The sequence below is a fragment of the Arachis stenosperma genome, chromosome 3, assembly GCF_014773155.1.
Source record: "Arachis stenosperma cultivar V10309 chromosome 3, arast.V10309.gnm1.PFL2, whole genome shotgun sequence".
In the NCBI taxonomy this organism is placed as follows: domain Eukaryota; kingdom Viridiplantae; phylum Streptophyta; class Magnoliopsida; order Fabales; family Fabaceae; genus Arachis; species Arachis stenosperma.
In genome coordinates, this window is record NC_080379.1 from 116130445 (window position 1) to 116151381 (window position 20937).

Below are 20937 nucleotides of genomic sequence, written 5' to 3' on the forward strand. Positions count from 1 at the left end.
CATTCTCCGGACTAAAATCTAAGTATTTTCCCCGAACCATTGTGAGATAATTCTTTGGACTCAGGTTCATACTTTGATCATGGTTCCTAGTGATCCATGCATTGGCATAGAACTCTTGAACCGTTAAGATTCCGACTTGTTGCATGGGGTTGGTTAGGACTTCCCAACCACCTCTTCGGATTTCATGTCGGATCTCCGGATACTCATTTTTCTTGAGCTTGAAAGGGACCTCAGGGATCATCTTCTTCTTTGCCACAACATCATAGAAGTGGTCTTGATGGCTCTTGGAGATGAATCTTTCCATCTCCCTTGACTCAGAGGTGGAAGCTTTTGTCTTCCCTTTTCCTTTTCTAGAGGATTCTCCGGCCTTAGGTGCCATTGATGGTAATGGAAAAACAAAAAGCTTATGCTTTTACCACACCAAACTTAAAATATTGCTCGCCTTCGAGCAAGAGAAGAAAGAAGAGAAGAAGAAGAAGAAGAAAATGGAGGAGAGTGAGGGAAGATGGATTCGGCCAAGGTATAGTAGAGGGGGTAGTGTTGTGTGAAAATGAAGTAGAATGGAAGGGTATATATAGGGAGAGGGGAGAGGGTAGGTTCGGCCATTTAGGGTGGGATTGGGTGGGAAAATGTTTTTGAATTTGAAGGTAGGTGGGGTTTATGGGGAAGAGTGGATGGATGTAAGTGGTGAATAGGTGATTGGGAAGAGAGATTGAGGTGATTGGTGAAGGGTTTTTGGGAAGTGTGACATGGGGAAGAGTAAAATAGGATTAGGAGGTAAGGTGGGAATATAGTAGGTGGGGATCCTATGGGGTCCACAGATCCTGAGGTGATCCTGTGAGGTCCACAGATCCTGAGGTGTCAAGAAATTCCATCCTTGCACCAAATAGGCATGTAAAATGCCTTTGCACACTATTCTGGCGTTTAAACGCCGAGTGGTGCACATTCTGGGCGTTCAACGCCCATATGTAACATGTTTCTGGCGTTGAACGCCAGTTTCATGCTTGTTACTGGCGTTCAGCGCCAGCTTTTCCTCTAGGCACATTCATGGCGTTCAAACGCCGGAATGTTGCTTGTTTCTGGTGTTCAGCGCCAGATTCATGCTCTGTTCTGGCGTTGAACGCCAGCCAGATGCTCCTTACTGGCGTTGAACGCCAGTCTGTGCTTCCTTCAGGGTGTGATTTTTCTTCTGCTGTTTTTGATTCTGTTTTTAATTTTTATATTTTTTTCGTGATTCCACATGATCATGTACCTAATAAAACACGAAATAACAATAAAATAAAAATTAGATAAAATTGGGTTGCCTCCCAACAAGCGCTTCTTTTAATGTCAATAGCTTGACAGTGGCTCTCATGGAGCCACAAAGGTGATCAGGTCAATGTTGTATAGTCCCAACACCAAACTTAGAGTTTGGATATGGGGTCTTAACACCAAACTTAGTGTTTGGTTGTGGCCTCCCAACACCAAACTTAGAGTTTGACTGTGGGGGCTCTTCTTGACTCTGAACTGAGAGAAGCTCTTCATGCTTACTCTCTTTTGTCACAGAGGGATGGCCATGTGCCTGAAACACAAGGTAGTCCCCATTCAATTGAAGGACTAATTCACCTCTGTTGACATCTATCACAGCTCCTGCTGTGGCTAGGAAAGGTCTTCCAAGGATGATGCATTCATCCTCTTCCTTCCTAGTGTCTAAGATTATGAAATCAGCAGGGACATAAAGGCCTTCAACCTTTACTAACACGTCCTCCACTATTCCATAAGCTTGTCTCAATGACTTGTCTGCCAATTGTAATGAGAACAAGGCAGGTTGTACCTCAATGATCCCCAGCTTCTCCATTACAGAGAGTGGCATAAGATTTATCCCTGACCCCAGATCACACAGAGCTTTTGCAAAGGTCATGGTGCCTATGGTACAAGGTATCAAAAACTTGCTAGGATCTTGTTTCTTTTGAGGTAGAGTTTGCTGAATCCAGGTATCTAGTTCATTAATGAGCAAGGGAGGTTCACTTTTCCAAGTCTCATTACCAAACAACTTGGCATTCAGCTTCATGATAGCTCCTAAATATTGAGCAACTTGCTCTCCAGTCACATCTTCATCCTCTTCAGAGGAAGAATAGTCTTCAGAGCTCATGAATGGCAACAGGAGATTTAATGGAATCTCTATGGTCTCTATATGAGCCTCAGATTCCTGTGGATCCTTAATAGGAAACTTCTTCTTGCTTGAGGGACGTCCTAGGAGGTCTTCCTCACTAGGATTTTCGTCCTCCTCCTCCCTTGTGCATTCGGCCATATTGATTATATCAATGGCCTAGCACTCTCCTTTTGGATTCTGTTCTGTATTGCTTGGGAGAATACTGGGAGGAGTTTCAATGATTTTCTTACTCAGCTGGCCCACTTGTGCCTCCAGATTTCTGATGGAGGATCTTGTTTCACTCATGAAACTGAAAGTGGCCTTTGACATATCAGAGACTAGATTTGCTATATTAGAAGTATTTTGTTCAGAATTCTCTGTCTGTTGCTGAGAAGATGATGGAAAAGGCTTGCCATTGCTCAGCCTATTGCGTCCACCATTGTTAAAGCCTTGTTGAGGCTTTTGTTGATCCTTCCATGAGAAATTTGGATGATTTCTCCATGATGAGTTATAGGTGTTTCCATAAGGTTCACCCATGTAATTAACCTCTGCCATGGCAGGGTTCTCAGGATCATAAGTTTCTTCAGAAGTTGCCTCTTTAGTACTGTTGGATGCATGTTGCCATCCATTCAAATTTTGAGAGATCATGTTGACCTGTTGAGTCAACACTTTATTCTGAACCAATATGGCATTCAGAGCATCAATTTCAAGAACTCCTTTCTTCTGAGGTATCCCATTATTCACGGAATTCCTCTCAGAAGTGTACATGAATTGGTTATTTGCAACCATATCAATGAGTTCTTGAGCCTCTTCAGGCATTTTCTTTAGGTGAATAGATCCACCTGCAGAATGGTCCAATGACATTTTCGAAAATTCAGAGAGACCATAATAGAATATATCTAATATGGTCCATTCTGAAAAGATGTCAGATGGACATCTTTTGGTCAGCTGCTTGTATCTTTCCCAAGCTTCATAGAGGGATTCACCATCTTTTTGTTTGAAGGTTTGAACTTCGACTCTTAGCTTGCTCAGCTTTTGAGAAAGAAAGAATTTATCCAAGAAGGCTGTGACCAGCTTATCCCAGGAGTCCAGGCTATCCTTAGGTTGTGAATCCAACCATATTCTAGCTCTGTCTCTTACAACAAAAGGGAAAATCATGAGTCTGTAGACTTCAGGATCAACTCCATTCGTCTTAACAGTCTCACAAATCTACAAGAACTCAGTTAAAAACTGTGAGGGAAGATGGATTCGGCCAAGGTATAGTAGAGGGGGTAGTGTTGTGTGAAAATGAAGTAGAATGGAAGGGTATATATAGGGAGAGGGGAGAGGGTAGGTTCGGCCATTTAGGGTGGGATTGGGTGGGAAAATGTTGTTGAATTTTGAAGGTATGTGGGGTTTATGGGGAAGAGTGGATGGATGTAAGTGGTGAATAGGTGATTGGGAAGAGAGATTGAGGTGATTGGTGAAGGGTTTTTGGGAAGTGTGACATGGGGAAGAGTAAAATAGGATTAGGAGGTAAGGTGGGAATATAGTAGGTGGGGATCCTGTGGGGTCCACAGATCCTGAGGTGATCCTGTGGGGTCCATGATGAGCGGATAATTTGTACGCTTTTTGGCATTGTTTTTAGTATGTTTTTAGTATCTTTTAGTTAGTTTTTAGTATATTTTTATTAGTTTTTAGTTAAAATTCACTTTTCTGGACTTTACTATGAGTTTGTGTGTTTTTCTGTGATTTCAGGTATTTTCTGGCTGAAATTGAGGGATCTGAGCAAAAATCTGATCCAGAGACTCAAAAGGACTGCAGATGCTGTTGGATTCTGACCTCCCTGCACTCAAAGTGAATTTTCTGGAGCTACAGAAGCCCAATTGGCGCGCTCTCAACGGCGTTGGAAATTAGACATCCTGGGCTTTCTAGCAATATATGATAGTTCATACTTTGCCCAAGATTTGATGGCCCAAACCGGCGTTCAAAGTCACCCTCAGGAATTCCAGCGTTAAACGCCGGAACTGGCACCAAAATGGGAGTTAAACGCCCAAACTGGCATAAAAGCTGGCGTTTAACTCCAAGAAGAGTCTCTACACGAAAATGCTTCATTGCTCAGCCCAAGCACACACCAAGTGGGCCCAGAAGTGGATTTTTATGTCATTTACTCATCTCTGTACACCCTAGGCTACTAGTTTTCTATAAGTAGGACCTTTTACTATTGTATTTTAATCAAGGAATCTTGGTAGCTATCTTTGAGTTTCATGCTATCTTAGATCATTGGGAGGCTGGCCATTCGGCCATGCCTAGACCTTGTTCTTATGTATTTTCAACGGTGGAGTTTCTACACACCATAGATTAAGGTGTGGAGCTCTGCTGTACCTCGAGTATTAATGCAATTACTATTGTTCTTCTATTCAATTCCGCTTGTTCTTTGTCCAAGATATCACTTGTTCTTCAACTTGATGAATGTGATGATCCGTGACACTCATCATCATTCTCACTTATGAACAAAGTGACTGACAACCACTCTTGTTCTACAAGCATACGAGGCTTAGTGAATATCTCTTGGATTCCTGATACACGATGCATGGTTGATCGCCTGACAACCGAGTGCTCGCCTGACAAACGAGCCAGCCATTCCGTGAGATCAGAGTCTTCGTGGTATAGGCGAGAACTGATGGCAACATTCAAGAGAATCCGGAAGGTCTAACCTTGTCTGTGGTATTCTGAGTAGGATTCAATGATTGAATGACTGTGACGTGCTTCAAACTCCTAGCAGGCGGGGCGTTAGTGACAGACGCAAAAGAATCGATGGATTTTATTCCGGCCTGACCGAGAATCGATAGCTGATTACCCATGCTGTGACAGAGCATAGGCAACGTTTTCACTGAGAGGATGGGAGGTAGCCACTGACAACGGTGAAACCCTACATGAGCTTGCCATGGAAAGGAGTAAGAAGGATTGGATGAAGACAGTAGGAAAGCAGAGAGACGGAAGGGAAGGCATCTTCATACACTTATCTGAAGCTCTCACCAATGATATACATAAGTATCTCTATCTTTATCTTTATGCTTTATTCATCATCTATACCCATTTGAGTCTACCTGACTGAGATTTACAAGGTGACCATAGCTTGCTTCATACCAACAATCTCCGTGGGATCGACCCTTACTCGCGTAAGGTTTATTACTTGGACGACCCAGTGCACTTGCTGGTTAGTTGTGCGGAGTTGTGTTTATGCCATGGTATTGAGCACCAAGTCTTTGGAGCCATTACCGGGGATTGTTCTGTGTAAAAGTAGCGATCACAATTTCGTGCACCAAGTTTTTGGCGCCGTTGCCGGGGATTATTCTTGAGTATGGACAACTGACGGTTCATCTTGTTGCTTAGATTAGGTATTTTTCTTCAGAGTTCTTAAGAATGAATTCTAGTGTTTCATGGTGATCTGCTGAAATCTGGCTGGCTGTGAAGCCATGTCTAATCTTATTGGACCGAGGTTTCAACTGATCATCACAATAGCTTGTTGATCTCTATCAATCTTGCTATTGGAGCAATGATCTGCTAAGGCTTGGCTGGCCATTGGCCATGTCTAGTGTTTTGGACCGAAGCTTTCTTTGAAAGCTTGGCTGGCTGTGAAGCCATGTCTAATTCCTGGACCGGAGTCTTAGACTAGCATTGCAATGATTCCTGGAAATTCAAATTGAGAATTCTGAAACCTTTATTTTCTGTTTTCACATAATTTTCGAAAAAAGCACAAAAAAATTTTTAAAAATCATAAAAACCAAAAATACTTTATGTTTCTTGTTTGAGTCTAGTGTCTAATCTTAAGTTTGGTGTCTTGCATGCCTTGTTTATTTGATCTTGGTTCTATTTTCAAGTCAATAGTACAGGGGACTGAAGATTCAGAACATGCAGCAGAGGAATTACACAGAAAAGCTGGGCGTTCAAAACGCCCAGTGAAGAAGGACAGACTGGCGTTTAAACGCCAGCCAGGGTACCTGGTTGGGCGTTTAACGCCCAAAAAGGTAGTATTTTGGGCGTTAAACGCCAGAATGGATACCATTCTGGGCGTTTAACGCCAGGATGGCACAAGAGGGAAGATTTTGTTTTTCAAATCAATTTTTTTTCAAGTTTTCAAAGTTTTTCAAAATCAAATCTTTTTCAAATCATATCTTTTCAATCAAATGTTTTCAAAATCAATTTCTTTCCTTTTTCAAAGATACTTACTAACAATTAATGATTTGATTGAACATCTCAAGTCTGTTACCTTTTCTGTTGAGAAAGGTTTAATGTTTGAATCATATCTTTTCTTGTTAGGCAAGTCATTAATTTTTAAAATCAAATCTTTTTTTTTAAAAAAAATGTTTTTCAAATCATATCCTCTCAATCACATCTTTTTAAAAACCAATCATATCTTCTTAACCACATCTTTTTCAAAATAGTTTTCAATCAAATCTTTTTGATTTCTATTTTCAAAGTCTTTTTCAAAAATCACTTGATTTCTTCCCCACTTTTATTTTTCGAAAATCAATTAGTGTTTTTCAAAATGTTTTCAAAATCTTTTACTTAATTTTCGAAAATTACTTCCCCTCTTCTCACATCCTTCTATTTATGGAGTATCACTCCTTCTTAATGCACAATTCGAACTCTATCTAATCAAGTTCGAATTCTTCTACCTCGTTCTTCTATTTTTCTTTTTCTCTGACACCTCAAGGAATCTCTATACTGTGACATAGAGGATTCCACATTTTCTTGTTCTCTTCTCTTTCATATGAGCAGGAGCAGAGACAAAGGCATTCTTGTTGAAGCTGACCCTGAACCTGAAAGGACCTTGAAGCGAAAGCTAAGAGAAGCTAAGGCACAACTCTCTGTTGAGGACCTGACCGAATTCTTCAAAGAAGAAGAACCCATGGCAGCCGAAAACAACAACAACGCCAACAATGCAAGGAAGGTGCTGGGTGACTTTACTGCACCTACTCCCGACTTCTATGAGAGAAGCATCTCTATCCCTGCCATTAGAGCAAACAACTTTGAGCTTAAGCCTCAGTTAGTTTCTCTAATGCAACAGAATTGCAAGTTCCATGGACTTCTATTGGAAGATCCTCATCAGTTTTTAGCTGAGTTCTTGCAAATCTGTGACACAGTCAAGACTAATGGGGTTGACCCTGAGGTCTACAGACTGATGCTATTCCCTTTTGCTGTAAGAGACAGAGCTAGAATATGGTTGGACTCACAACCTAAAGAAAGCCTGGACTCTTGGGAAAAGCTAGTCAATGCCTTCTTGGCAAAGTTCTTTCCACCTCAAAAATTGAGTAAGCTTAGAGTGGAAGTCCAAACCTTCAGACAGAAGGATGGTGAATCCCTCTATGAAGCTTGGGAAAGATACAAACAATTAATCAGAAAGTGTCCCTCAGACATGCTTTCTGAATGGAACATCATAGGTATTTTCTATGATGGTCTCTCTGAACTATCCAAGATGTCTTTGGATAGCTCTGCTGGAGGATCTCTTCATCTGAAGAAGACGCCTACAGAGGCTCAAGAGCTCATTGAAATGGTTGCAAATAACCAATTCATGTACACTTCTGAAAGAAATCCTGTAAACAATGGGACAAGTCAGAAGAAAGGAGTTCTTGAGATCGATACTCTGAATGCCATTTTGGCTCAGAATAAGATATTGACTCAACAAGTCAATTTGATTTCTCAAAGTCTGTCTGGAATGCAAAATGCACCAAGCAGTACTAAGGATGCTTCCTCTGAAGAAGAAGCTTATGATCCTGAGAACCCTTCAATGGAAGAGGTGAATTACCTAGGAGAACCCTATGGAAACACCTATAATTCTTCATGGAGAAATCACCCAAATTTCTCATGGAAGAATCAAGAGAGACCTCAACAAGGTTTCAACAATAATGGTGGAAGAAACAGGTTTAGCAATGGCAAGCCTTTTCCATCATCTTCTCAGCAACAGACAGAGAATTCTAAGCAGAACCCCTCTGACTTAGCAACCATGGTCTCTGATCTAATCAAAACCACTCAAAGTTTCATGACTGAAACAAGGTCCTCCATTAGGAATTTGGAGGCACAAGTGGGACAGCTGAGCAAGAAAGTTACTGAACTCCCTCCTAGTACTCTCCCAAGTAATACAGAAGAAAATACAAAAGGAGAGTGCAAAGCCATAACCATGGCCGAATCTGGAGAGGAAAGAGAGGAAGTGGACGCCACTGAGGAAGGCCTCAATGGGTGTGCACTGACCTCCAATGAGTTCCCTAGTGAGGAACCATGGGAATCTGAGGCTCAAAATGAGACCATAGAGATTCCATTGGATTTACTTCTGCCTTTCATGAGCTCTGATGAGTATTCTTCCTCTGAAGAGGATGAGTATGTCACTGAAGAGCAAGTTGCTAAATACCTTGGAGCAATCATGAAGCTAAATGACAAGTTATTTGGAAATGAGACTTGGGAGGATGAACCTCCTTTGCTCACCAAAGAACTGGATGACTTGTCTAGGCAGAAATTACCTCAAAAGAGACAAGATCCTGGGAAGTTTTCAATACCTTGCACCATAGGCACCATGACCTTCAAGAATTCTCTGTGTGACTTAGGGTCAAGTGTAAACCTCATGCCTCTCTCTGTAATGGAGAAGCTAGGGATCTTTGAGGTACAAGCTGCAAGAATCTCACTAGAGATGGCAGACAACTCAAGAAAACAAGCTCATGGACTTTTAGAGGATGTTTTGGTAAAGATTGAGGACCATTACATCCCTACTGATTTCATAGTCCTAGAGACTGGGAAGTGCATGGATGAATCCATCATCCTTGGCAGACCCTTCCTAGCCACAGCAAAGGCTATGATTGATGTTGATGGAGGTGAACTGATCATTCAAGTGAATGAAGAATCCTTTGTGTTTAAGGCTCAAGGATATCCCTCTGTCACCATGGAGAGGAAGCATGAAGAGCTTCTCTCAAATCAGAGTCAAACAGAGCCCCCACAGTCAAACTCTAAGTTTGGTGTTGGGAGGCCACAACCAAACTCTAAAGATTGGTGTTGAACCCCCACATTCAAACTCTAAGTTTGGTGTTGGGAGGTTCCAACATTGCTCTGAGTATCTGTGAGGCTCCATGAGAGCCCTCTGTCAAGCTACTGACATTAAAGAAGCGCTTGTTGGGAGGCAACCCAATGTTATATTTTATCTATTTTCCTTTGTTATTTTATTTTTTTTTTAGGTTGATGATCAAAAGAAGTCACAAAATCAATTGAAAAAGCAAAAACAGAATGAAAAACAGGAAGAAAAACAGCACACCCTGGAGGAAGAACCCACTGGCGTTTAAACGCCAGTGAGGCTAGCAGTTGGGCGTTTAACGCCCAGTCTGGCACCATTCTGGGCGTTTAACGCCAGAAAGGGGCACCAGACTGGCGTTAAACGCCAGAAAAGGGCAAGAACCTGGCGTTAAACGCCAGGAATGGGCATCAGCCCGGCGTTTAACGCCAGAAATGGCTCAAAACGTGATTTTGAATGCCATTTGGTGCAGGGATGACTTTTCCTTGACACCACAGGATCTGTGGATCCCACAGGATCCCCACCAACCCACCACTCTCTCTCTTCTTCATCACCCATTCACCAATCACCTCAATACCTCTTCCCCAAAAACCCTTCACCTATCAACTCTCATCTTTCTCTTCACCACTCACATCCATCCTTCATAAAACCCCACCTACCTCACCCTTCAAATTCAAACCACTTTCCCTCCCAAACCCACCCATAATGGCCGAACCCTATCCCCCCTCTCTCCTATAAATACCCTTCTTCACTCCTTCATTTTCACACAACCTAAACACCACTTCTCCCCCTCCTTGGCCGAATACATAAGCCACTCCCTTCTTCCTCATTTCTTCTTCTTCTACTCTCTTCTTTCTTCTTTTGCTCGAGAACGAGCAAACCTTTTAAGTTTGGTGTGGTAAAAGCATTGCTTTTTCATTTTTCCATAACCATTTATGGCATCCAAGGCCGGAGAAACCTCTAGAAAGAGGAAAGGGAAGGCAAAAGCTTCCACCTCCGAGTCATGGGAGATAGATAGATTCATCTCAAGGGTGCATCAAGACCACTTCTATGAAGTTGTGGCCTTGAAGAAGGTGATCCCCGAGGTCCCCTTTTCACTCAAAAAGGGTGAATATCCGGAGATCCGCCATGAGATCCGAAGAAGAGGTTGGGAAGTCCTTACCAACCCCATTCAACAAGTCGGAATCTTGATGGTTCAAGAGTTCTATGCCAATGCATGGATCACCAAGAACCATGATCAAAGTGTGAACCCGGATCCAAAGAATTATCTCACTATGGTTCGGGGGAAATACTTGGATTTTAGTCCGGAAAATGTAAGGTTAGCATTCAACTTGCCCATGATGCAAGGAGATGAACATCCTTACACTAGAAGGGTCAACTTTGATCAAAGGTTGGACCAAGTCCTCACAGTCATATGTGAAGAGGGCGCACAATGGAAGAGAGATTCAAGAGGGAAGCCGGTTCAATTGAGAAGGCATGACCTCAAGCCCATGGCTAGAGGATGGTTGGAGTTTATTCAACGCTCAATCATTCCCACTAGCAACCGGTCCGAAGTTACTCTAGACCGAGCCATCATGATTCATAGCATCATGATTGGAGAAGAAGTGGAAGTTCATGAGGTCATAGCTCAAGAACTCTACAAGGTGGCGGACAAGTCTTCCACCTTGGCAAGGTTAGCCTTCCCTCATCTCATTTGTCACCTCTGTTATTCAGTTGGAGTTGACATAGAGGGAGACACCCCTATTGATGAGGACAAGCCCATCACTAAGAAGAGGATGGAGCACACAAGAGACCCCACTCATCCTGAGATCCCTGAGATTCCTCAAGGGATGCACTTTCCTCCACAAGACTATTGGGAGCAACTAAACACCTCCCTAGGAGAATTGAGTTCCAACATGGGACAACTAAGGGTGGAGCACCAAGAACACTCTATTCTCCTCCATGAAATTAGAGAAGATCAAAGAATCATGAGAGAGGAGCAACAAAGACAAGGAAAAGACATTGAGGAGCTCAAGCACTCCATAAGACCTTCAAGAGGAAGAACAAGCCGCCATCACTAAGGTGGACCCGTTCTTTAATCTCCTTGTTCTTTATTTTCTTGTTTTTCGAATTTTAGTGCTTATGTTTATCTATGTTTGTGTCTTATGATCATTAGTGTCTATGCCTTAAAGTTATGAGTGTCCTATGAATCCATCACCTTTCTTAAACAAATGTTCTTAATTGAAAAAGAATAGAATTGCATGAATTTTAAATTTTATAGCAGTTTAATTATTTTGATGTGGTGGCAACACTTTTGTTCTCTGAATGTATGCTTGAACAGTGCATATATCTTTTGAATTTGTGGTTCATGAATGTTGGCTCTTGAAAGAATGATGAAAAAGGAGACATGTTACTGAGGATCTGAAAAATCATAAAAATGATTCTTGAAGCAAGAAAAAGCAGTGAATACAAAAAAAAAAGAAGAAGAAAGCAAGCGAAAAAAAAAACGAAAAAGAAAGAGAAAAAGGAAGAAAAAGAAAGAAATAAAGTTGTGATCCAAGGCAATAAGAGTGTGCTTAAGAACCCTGGACGCCTCTAATTGGGGACTTTAGCAAAGCTGAGTCACAATCTGAAAAGGTTCACCCAATTATGTGTCTGTGGCATGTATGTATCCGGTGGTAATACTGGAAGACAGAGTGCTTTGGGCCACGGCCAAGACTCATGAAGTAGCTGTGTTCAAGAATCATCATACTTAACTAGGAGAATCAATAACACTATCTGGATTCTAAGTTCCTAAAGAAGCCAATCATTCTGAATTCCAAAGGATAAAGTGAGATGCCAAAACTATTCAGAGGCAAAAAGCTAAAAGCCCCGCTCATCTAATTAATACTGATCTTCATAGATGTTTTTGGAATTCATTGCATATTCTCTTCTCTTTATCCTATTTGATTTTCAGTTGCTTGGGGACAAGCAACAATTTAAGTTTGGTGTTGTGATGAGCGGATAATTTGTACGCTTTTTGGCATTGTTTTTAGTATGTTTTTAGTATCTTTTAGTTAGTTTTTAGTATATTTTTATTAGTTTTTAGTTAAAATTCACTTTTCTGGACTTTACTATGAGTTTTTGTGTTTTTCTGTGATTTCAGGTATTTTCTGGCTGAAATTGAGGGATCTGAGCAAAAATCTGATCCAGAGACTCAAAAGGACTGCAGATGCTGTTGGATTCTGACCTCCCTGCACTCGATGTGGATTTTCTGGAGCTACAGAAGCCCAATTGGCGCGCTCTCAACGGCGTTGGAAAGTAGACATCCTGGGCTTTCCACCAATATATGATAGTCCATACTTTGCCCAAGATTTGATGGCCCAAACCGGCGTTCAAAGTCACCCTCAGGAATTCCAGCGTTAAACGCCGGAACTGGCACCAAAATGGGAGTTAAACGCCCAAACTGGCATAAAAGCTGGCGTTTAACTCCAAGAAGAGTCTCTACACGAAAATGCTTCATTGCTCAGCCCAAGCACACACCAAGTGGGCCCAGAAGTGGATTTTTATGTCATTTACTCATCTCTGTACACCCTAGGCTACTAGTTTTCTATAAGTAGGACCTTTTACTATTGTATTTTAATCAAGGAATCTTGGTAGCTATCTTTGAGTTTCATGCTATCTTAGATCATTGGGAGGCTGGCCATTCGGCCATGCCTAGACCTTGTTCTTATGTATTTTCAACGGTGGAGTTTCTACACACCATAGATTAAGGCGTGGAGCTCTGCTGTACCTCGAGTATTAATGCAATTACTATTGTTCTTCTATTCAATTCCGCTTGTTCTTTGTCCAAGATATCACTTGTTCTTCAACTTGATGAATGTGATGATCCGTGACACTCATCATCATTCTCACTTATGAACAAAGTGACTGACAACCACTCTTGTTCTACAAGCATACGAGGCTTAGTGAATATCTCTTGGATTCCTGATACACGATGCATGGTTGATCGCCTGACAACCGAGTGCTCGCCTGACAAACGAGCCAGCCATTCCGTGAGATCAGAGTCTTCGTGGTATAGGCGAGAACTGATGGCAGCATTCAAGAGAATCCGGAAGGTCTAACCTTGTCTGTGGTATTCTGAGTAGGATTCAATGATTGAATGACTGTGACGTGCTTCAAACTCCTAGCAGGCGGGGCGTTAGTGACAGACGCAAAAGAATCGATGGATTTTATTCTGGCCTGACCGAGAACCGACAGCTGATTACCCATGCTGTGACAGAGCATAGGCAACGTTTTCACTGAGAGGATGGGAGGTAGCCACTGACAACGGTGAAACCCTATATGAGCTTGCCATGGAAAGGAGTAAGAAGGATTGGATGAAGACAGTAGGAAAGCAGAGAGACGGAAGGGAAGGCATCTTCATACACTTATCTGAAGCTCTCACCAATGATATACATAAGTATCTCTATCTTTATCTTTATGCTTTATTCATCATCTATACCCATTTGAGTCTACCTGACTGAGATTTACAAGGTGACCATAGCTTGCTTCATACCAACAATCTCCGTGGGATCGACCCTTACTCGCGTAAGGTTTATTACTTGGACGACCCAGTGCACTTGCTGGTTAGTTGTGCGGAGTTGTGTTTATGCCATGGTATTGAGCACCAAGTCTTTGGAGCCATTACCGGGGATTGTTCTGTGTAAAAGTAGCGATCACAATTTCGTGCACCAGTCCACAGATCCTGAGGTGTCAAGGAATTCCATCCTTGCACCAAATAGGCATGTTAAATGCCTTTGCACACCATTCTGGCATTTAAACGCCGAGTGGTGCACATTCTGGGCGTTCAACGCCCATATGTAACATGTTTCTGGCGTTGAACGTGATGCCAAGGCATCTTAGGCTAGTTTCACTAGCATTTTTATGTTAGTTTTAGTTGTTTTATGCATTTTCTTGAGCTTAAAGTAACCAAGAATGGTTAAATGAAAAACAAAGTAATGAATCATCCAAGCAGTATAATTTTGATGCAAATTCCATGAGTTTTAGTTATATTACTTGAATGCTATGAATGGAAGATTTCTCATGAAATTTTGCAAGACTTTGATGCAATTGTTTGGATGATTTCAGGGAGGAAGTGGCTAAGCAAAGAAGCAACAAAATCAATAAAGGAAGCTTGAAGATCACATGTGCCAAGCCATATAATGCTGAAACTGGCGTTTAACCTCCAGTTTAACCTTAAACTGGAAGTTAAACGCCAGAACAAGAAAGGGCACCAAAGCTGAAAGTGGCGTTTAACCTTCAGTTTAAGGTTAAACTGAAGGTTAAACGCCAGAATCATGAAAGCTGGGAAAAGAGGAAACTGGCGTTTAACCTCCAGTTTAACCTCAAACTGAAGGTTAAACGCCAGAATGAGAATGGCACAAAGGGAGCATTTCCACGTTTAACCTCTAGTTTGAGCTCAAACTGGAGGTTAAACGTGTTCGAACCATATTATGCACCAGGAAGCCATTTCCACGTTTAAGCTCCAGTTTGACCTCAAACTGGAGCTTAAACGTGTTCGACATTCACACTCCTGGGCTACCTTCTTCATTCCCACGTTTAAGCTCCAGTTTGACCTCAAACTGGAGCTTAAACGTGTTCGGCGTTTTTGCTCCTCCAGGGTTGCCTTCTCATTTCCACGTTTAAGCTCCAGTTTGACCTCAAACTGGAGCTTAAACGTGTTCGACCAGAATTGCCTCCAGGGTTGCAATCTTCATTTCCACGTTTAAGCTTCAGTTTAACCTTAAACTGAAGCTTAAACGTGTTCGATTAATTACCCTCCTGGGTTGCTTTCTTCCAATTCCAAGTTTAAGTTTCAGTTTAACCTTAAACTGAAACTTAAACTTCAACTTAAACGCCACCTTTTGAAAGGGTTTCTGGGCCAAATATATTGAAGTTTAAGTTAGCATTTGAGCACAATTATTAACTTAAACTTATTATGGTATGAAACCCAATTGAATATCATGGTTTATGGGATTGGGCTTGAAGAATTGATGAGTCTGGAGCATCCATTTGTTGAGTCTTGTGTCATTACTTGTTTATCACTAAGTTTGCTCAATAAATGTTACAGATTTGAATCACAGCCTCATCAGGATTATGGACCATAAACCCAAAAGCAAAAGGAATTCAGGGAAAGGCCTCAAAGCCAAAGAAACACAACAGAAGCTCAATTTAGAAAGTGTATAAATAGGATAGAATTTAAGTTAGTTGACACTTTTGGAGACTTCGGAATATTTTTTATCTTTGTAATTGAATTCAGAGCTATGACTCACTAAACCCCTTTCATTGGGTTAGGGAGCTCTATTGTAATTCAATGAATCAATAATAGTTTTATCTTCTTCTTCAATCTTTTCTCTTGAATTTTGTTAGAAAGCTTCTCGATCTAACTCCATTGGGTAGTTGTCTTGGGAAAGAAACTACCCATAATTGGAATCCTTTGGAACCTTGGGAAAGGAATGATGGATTCATGCTAGAGAAGCTTTCTCACAGTGAATTGAATTGGGGTTTGGATGGATATTGTGACATGTAATCCTACCAAATTGTGGTTCATGAAACTGTGTGGTATAATCAGTGATCGAGCATCATCTCTTCTTATGAACATTTAAACCAAGGGATTGGGAATTTGTTTATTTTTAGAGAGAATTGGTGAGCCAAGGAATTGGAATCCAATCATATAAGATTGCCAAGCAAGATTCAATGAATGCATTGGTTGAGGAAGAGATGAAGTTGTTTTGATTCGGAGATTTCAATATCTCCTGACCCCAATGAACTCCCCATCTCTGATCTACACTTTCTTTTACATTCTGCCATTAATTTCGTGCAATCATCCCCCATCCCTTTTGATTTCAGCAATTTACTTTCTCGCACCTTAATTCTCGCAATTTAAGTTTATGCAATTTCAATTCCTTGCAATTTACATTTCCTGCACATTTACTTTATGCAATTCACATCTAAAAGTTGATTCCGCTCAACTAATCAAACTTCTAATTCGAATTGCTCATTCAACCAATCCTTGTGGGATTCGACCTCACTCTATTGTGAGTTTTTACTTGACGATAACCGGTGCACTTGCCGGAAGGAATTTTACCGTTTGTGCAAATTTCCTAAAATCGTAGCATAACAAGTTTATGCGCATCAAGTTTATGGCGCCGTTGCCGGGGATTGGTTTTCGATTGACAATTCTCCAATTGGAAGTTAACTAGATTGAGCAATTTTTTTTTGTTTTGTTAATTCAGTTCAAGTTACTTGTTGAATTTTAATTCCTGCACTCTGTTAATTGCTTTCTTTCTTTATGCCTTTAAATTCAAGCAACTAACTCACTGACCCACTAACTATTTGAATTAATTCCTCAACTGCTCTAACCATACTCTTCCATTAACCAAGAGTATTCCACTTGTTTGTTGCTTGTGGTGTGTTCTTGTATGACAGGTAGAAGAGGAGAGACATCAACTCCTCCATATACCGAACCAGAGAGGACCCTTCATAGACGTAGAAGGGAAGCAAGAAGGAAGAGAGTACTGAGAGAAGAGGAATCTGAAGGAGAATCTGAGGACAACTTTGAGGAAGCTCTAGATCTCAACATGGATAGAGAATTTCACAACCATGAGAGGGTTGATGGAAACAATGCCATTCCTGAGAGGAGGGTTCTTGGTTCATACATAAACCCAACCTCTGGGAATTGTGGTAGCAGCATTCAGAAGCCACCCATTCAGGCCAACAATTTTGAACTCAAACCATAGCTAATATCACTGGTGGAGGACCATTGTTCATTTGGTGGGAGTGCTAATGAAGATCCAAACCAACATCTCACCTAATTCCTGAGAATTTGTGACACTGTGAAGTCCAATGGAGTCCAGGAAGATGCCTATAAACTGCTCTTGTTCCCATTTTCACTTAGGGACAAGGCAGCTAAGTGGTTGGAATCATTCCCAAGGGACAGCCTAACAACCTGGGATGAGGTGGAGAGCAAGTTTCTGGCACGTTTCTACCCCCCACAAAAGGTCAATAGGCTTCGATCTGAGGTTCAGACTTTTAGACAACAAGATGGTGAGACGCTCTATGAGGCATGGGAGAGGTTCAAAGAATTGACAAGGAAATGCCCACCAAACATGTTCCCTGACTGGGTGCAATTGCATATTTTCTATGATGGACTTTCTTATGAATCAAGGAAGGCTGTAGACCATTCATCAGGAGGTTCATTGAACAGGAAAAGACTGTGGAAGAAGCCATTGAAGTGATTGAGACAGTGGCTGAGAATGAGTACTACTATGCTTCAGAGAGACACAACACTAAGGGAGTCATGGAGCTGAACCATGTTGATACAATTCTAGCTCAAACAAGGTGTTTGCCAAGCAACTAGCAGAGCTCACAAGGAAATTAGACACAAAGCAAGTGGCTGCAATACACACACAAGATCAAGAGGAAGCAAGCATTGAAGGAGGTGATTGGGAAGAGGCCAACTATGTGGGAAACCAACAAAGGCAATCATATGATCCACATTCCAACACTTACAACCCAGGATGGAAGAACCACCCAAACTTTGGGTGGGGAAACCAGCAAACCCAACCACAAAACCACAAACCTTACAACCACAACCAACATAACAATTCCACATACCAAAACTCCAACCAAAGATCATACCAAGCCACACAAAACACTTACTCCCAACCAACATATCACGGCCAAAATAATCAACCTGCCCAACCTAATCCGAACCAACAATTTCAAGATCAATTAAACAGGATAGAAGGAATACTAGCAAACATGGGTCAGGACATAAATGAGTTGAAAAGCTTCAGGGATGATGTGAGAGCTACCTTAAGGGACCATGGTGAAAAACTCAAGAGGATGGAGTCTCGGGTAGGAGAGCTATCTCAACAGGCCCCCAAGTCAACTGCAGTGTTCCCTAGTGACACAGAAAAGAATCCTAAAGGGGAACAAAAGGGAGTAAGATGGGAAGAATGCAAGGTCATCACCATGTTGAAAGAAGTCTCAGAAGAAGAAGGAATCAGACCCTCAGAAAAGGAGCTAGAAGTCTTGAAAGAAGGTGTGGAAGAAGCTAAGCAGGAAAGTGAAACTGAGCAAGCCAAAGAATTGCAAAAGGAAGGCATGCTGGGAACATACCAACCAAAAGCACTATTTCCTCAGAGATTAGGAGTAGGTGAAAAAGGGAAAACATATTCAAGGTTCTTAGAGACATTTAAGTCTCTCCACATAAATATTCCCTTTCTTGAGATCCTCCAGCAGATGCCTACACATATCAAGTATTTGAAGGAATTGCTGAGCAAGAAAAGAGTTTTGAAGGGAGGACAAACTGTAATAATGAACAAAGAATGCAGTGCACTCATCAAGAAGGATATGGTCTCTAAGAAAACAGACCCAGGTAGTTTTCATATCCCCTGCATCATAGGGGAAACAAAAATTGACAGAGGATTCTGTGATCTAGGAGCTAGCATAAATGTGATGCCTTTGACTCTTATGAGAAGGCTACAACTGAATGAGGTGAGATCCACTGATGTAATCATACAACTGGCTGACAAAACGCAAAAGCAAGCTGAAGGGGTAGTTGAGAATGTGCTGGTGAAAGTGGGAAATTATTTCTTCCCCACAGACTTTGTCATTTTGGACATGGAGGAAAGCTACCTACACCCTATCATTCTGGGAAGGCCATTTCTAGCCACTGCTAGAGCGCTCATAGATGTAGAACAAGGAGAGCTAATTTTGAGAATACATGATGAACAGCTCATTTTCCATGTTTTCAAACCTGTATCTGAGCCTGAACCAGAGCCTGAAAAGCCTAAGGATGATAGTAACCATCTGTGTTTGGAGGAAAGCAATCTAGCAGCTGAAACTCTAAAACAGTCCTTTGAAGGCAAACAAGAATTGCAAGAGTTAAAGCCACAAGAATCAATAGAAACAGATCAAAAGGGCCCTCCTAGCATAAGGGTCAATGACGAAATCCTCAAGAGAGAGGGAAGAATTGGAAAGAAATTGCCAAGAGGGTGGAGAAACAAGAAAATTCCCACTGAAGGTTTCTCTCCGGGAGATAAAGTGATATCAAGTTATTATCTGCCAATTCCACCTGGCCTCAAACCCATTCCTTCTCAGCTCCCTCAAGTGTTCACAATCAAGAAAGTTCTTTCTATGGAACATTTGGAAATCATTAAGGAATCAAATGGGGATGTTTCCATAGTGAGAGGAGAGGACATCAAGCACTACAATCCACCCTAACAAGGGACAACCGTCAAGCTAGTGACGTTAAAGAAGCGCTTCATGGGAGGCAACCCATGCTTTAGTATCCTTACTCTTTATTGTTTTGCTCTGCATCTAATAAAGCATGGTTTCTTATGCATGAACTTGAATCCTCAGGAACAACTGTTGATAAGGTGCACTAAACATTGCATGTAAAATACAATTGGTCTCTAAGTTTGGTGTGCCCGAAGGCACCCCAAATCTTATTCAAATTGTATTCAATCTTTCAAGGTGCACAACCAAACATTAAGTTTGGTGTTCCTTTTGAACACAGTTAATGAAAAGCAAGAAGTTCCTTTGGATTTAGAAATTCATGACAAGTATACCATTTGCACGTTTTAATACTAGATTTCAATTACTTTAGGTGGTAAAATTGTTTAGGATCAAAGAGCCAAAGTGACTATGATTTATTAGAATTATGCACAATTATTAAGGATAACCAACATGGATTTCATATCATCAGAAGACATTACCAAACACTAAGTTTGGTGTCCAATAATAAGTGTGCATACATACAAAGGTCACGGCTATAAGCTCATGAAGACAATCATTGATTTACAATTCAAAAAGAATGAAAAACATGTGCAAGTACTATTCATTATTCACATGGACCGAAAAATAATAGCAAATTTGTTTGTTTGTGCAGGTACAAAAGGAAAGATAAGAATGGAGGAAGAAGACAAGGGGGAGGTACGGTGCTTAAAGGAAATTGACAAGTCTTTGAGACTAACACATGGAAAAAGGAAGTTCTGCATGAAAAGATAGCTACATGTACAACCTAATGCACCTAGAATACTTCCAAGAAAGTGAAAAGCAATTCGTCCTTTTCCCTAACTCATATATTTACCATCAAGCCATACTTCACAATTCACCCTAGCCGTCCATTTTTCAAGTACATGCACTATAAAGAACCAATTAGGGAACGAGCTCCACACCACCAAATCTCCTTCTTGCACATTTCCTTTCATCATAGCACAACTATCTCTTGCCGACAACAATCTCACCCCACTTCTTTCTTACTTCACCTTGTTAACTTTAGCTTGTCACTTGCCAAAACTAAGGAACCAATGGCAGCCTCATCTAGCCACAAAAGAAGAAAGGATAAGGAGCCAATGGAGGAGGAAAGGGAATATGATGCATGGAAATACAAATCCGTTTTCCATGAGATTCAAGCCGAATGGATGAGACCTAAAAAGGTGCTAGCTGAGGTTCCCTTTGACCTTGAAAAGGATGAGTTTCCAAGTATTTGGGAGAAGATCAAAAAGAGGAAGTGGGAGCTCTTGACTAAGCCAATCACTAAAATCAACATCAACCTGGTGAAGGAGTTTTATGCAAATGCAGTGAGGGAGGATACAACCGAGGAACCTACATACAAAAGCTATGTGAGAGGGGTGGAAGTTGACTTCAGCCCCAAAGCAATCATGAAAACTCTTGGCCTGAAAAACATACGTTTCAGCCAAGCAAGTTATGAGGAAAGGATGAGGGTAAAACCTGACTATTCGACTATTGCTGAAGA

General features: G+C 41.3%; 3 non-coding genes across 3 annotated transcripts; 1 reads left to right on the forward strand and 2 right to left on the reverse strand.

Annotated features, from left to right (window-relative positions):
- Nucleotides 1–3050: 3050 nt before the first annotated feature.
- On the forward strand, nt 3051–3157 carry LOC130971548 (small nucleolar RNA R71). The gene has a single exon (XR_009082762.1). It is a non-coding gene; the product is annotated as a small nucleolar RNA R71 (small nucleolar RNA).
- A 4273-nt stretch (nt 3158–7430) lies between these two features.
- On the reverse strand, nt 7431–7538 carry LOC130971425 (small nucleolar RNA R71). Its single transcript, XR_009082646.1, has one exon. It is a non-coding gene; the product is annotated as a small nucleolar RNA R71 (small nucleolar RNA).
- Nucleotides 7539–17176: 9638 nt separating this feature from the next.
- Nucleotides 17177–17280, reverse strand: LOC130972387 (small nucleolar RNA R71). The gene has a single exon (XR_009083568.1). It is a non-coding gene; the product is annotated as a small nucleolar RNA R71 (small nucleolar RNA).
- Between the last annotated feature and the right edge of the window lie 3657 nt (nt 17281–20937).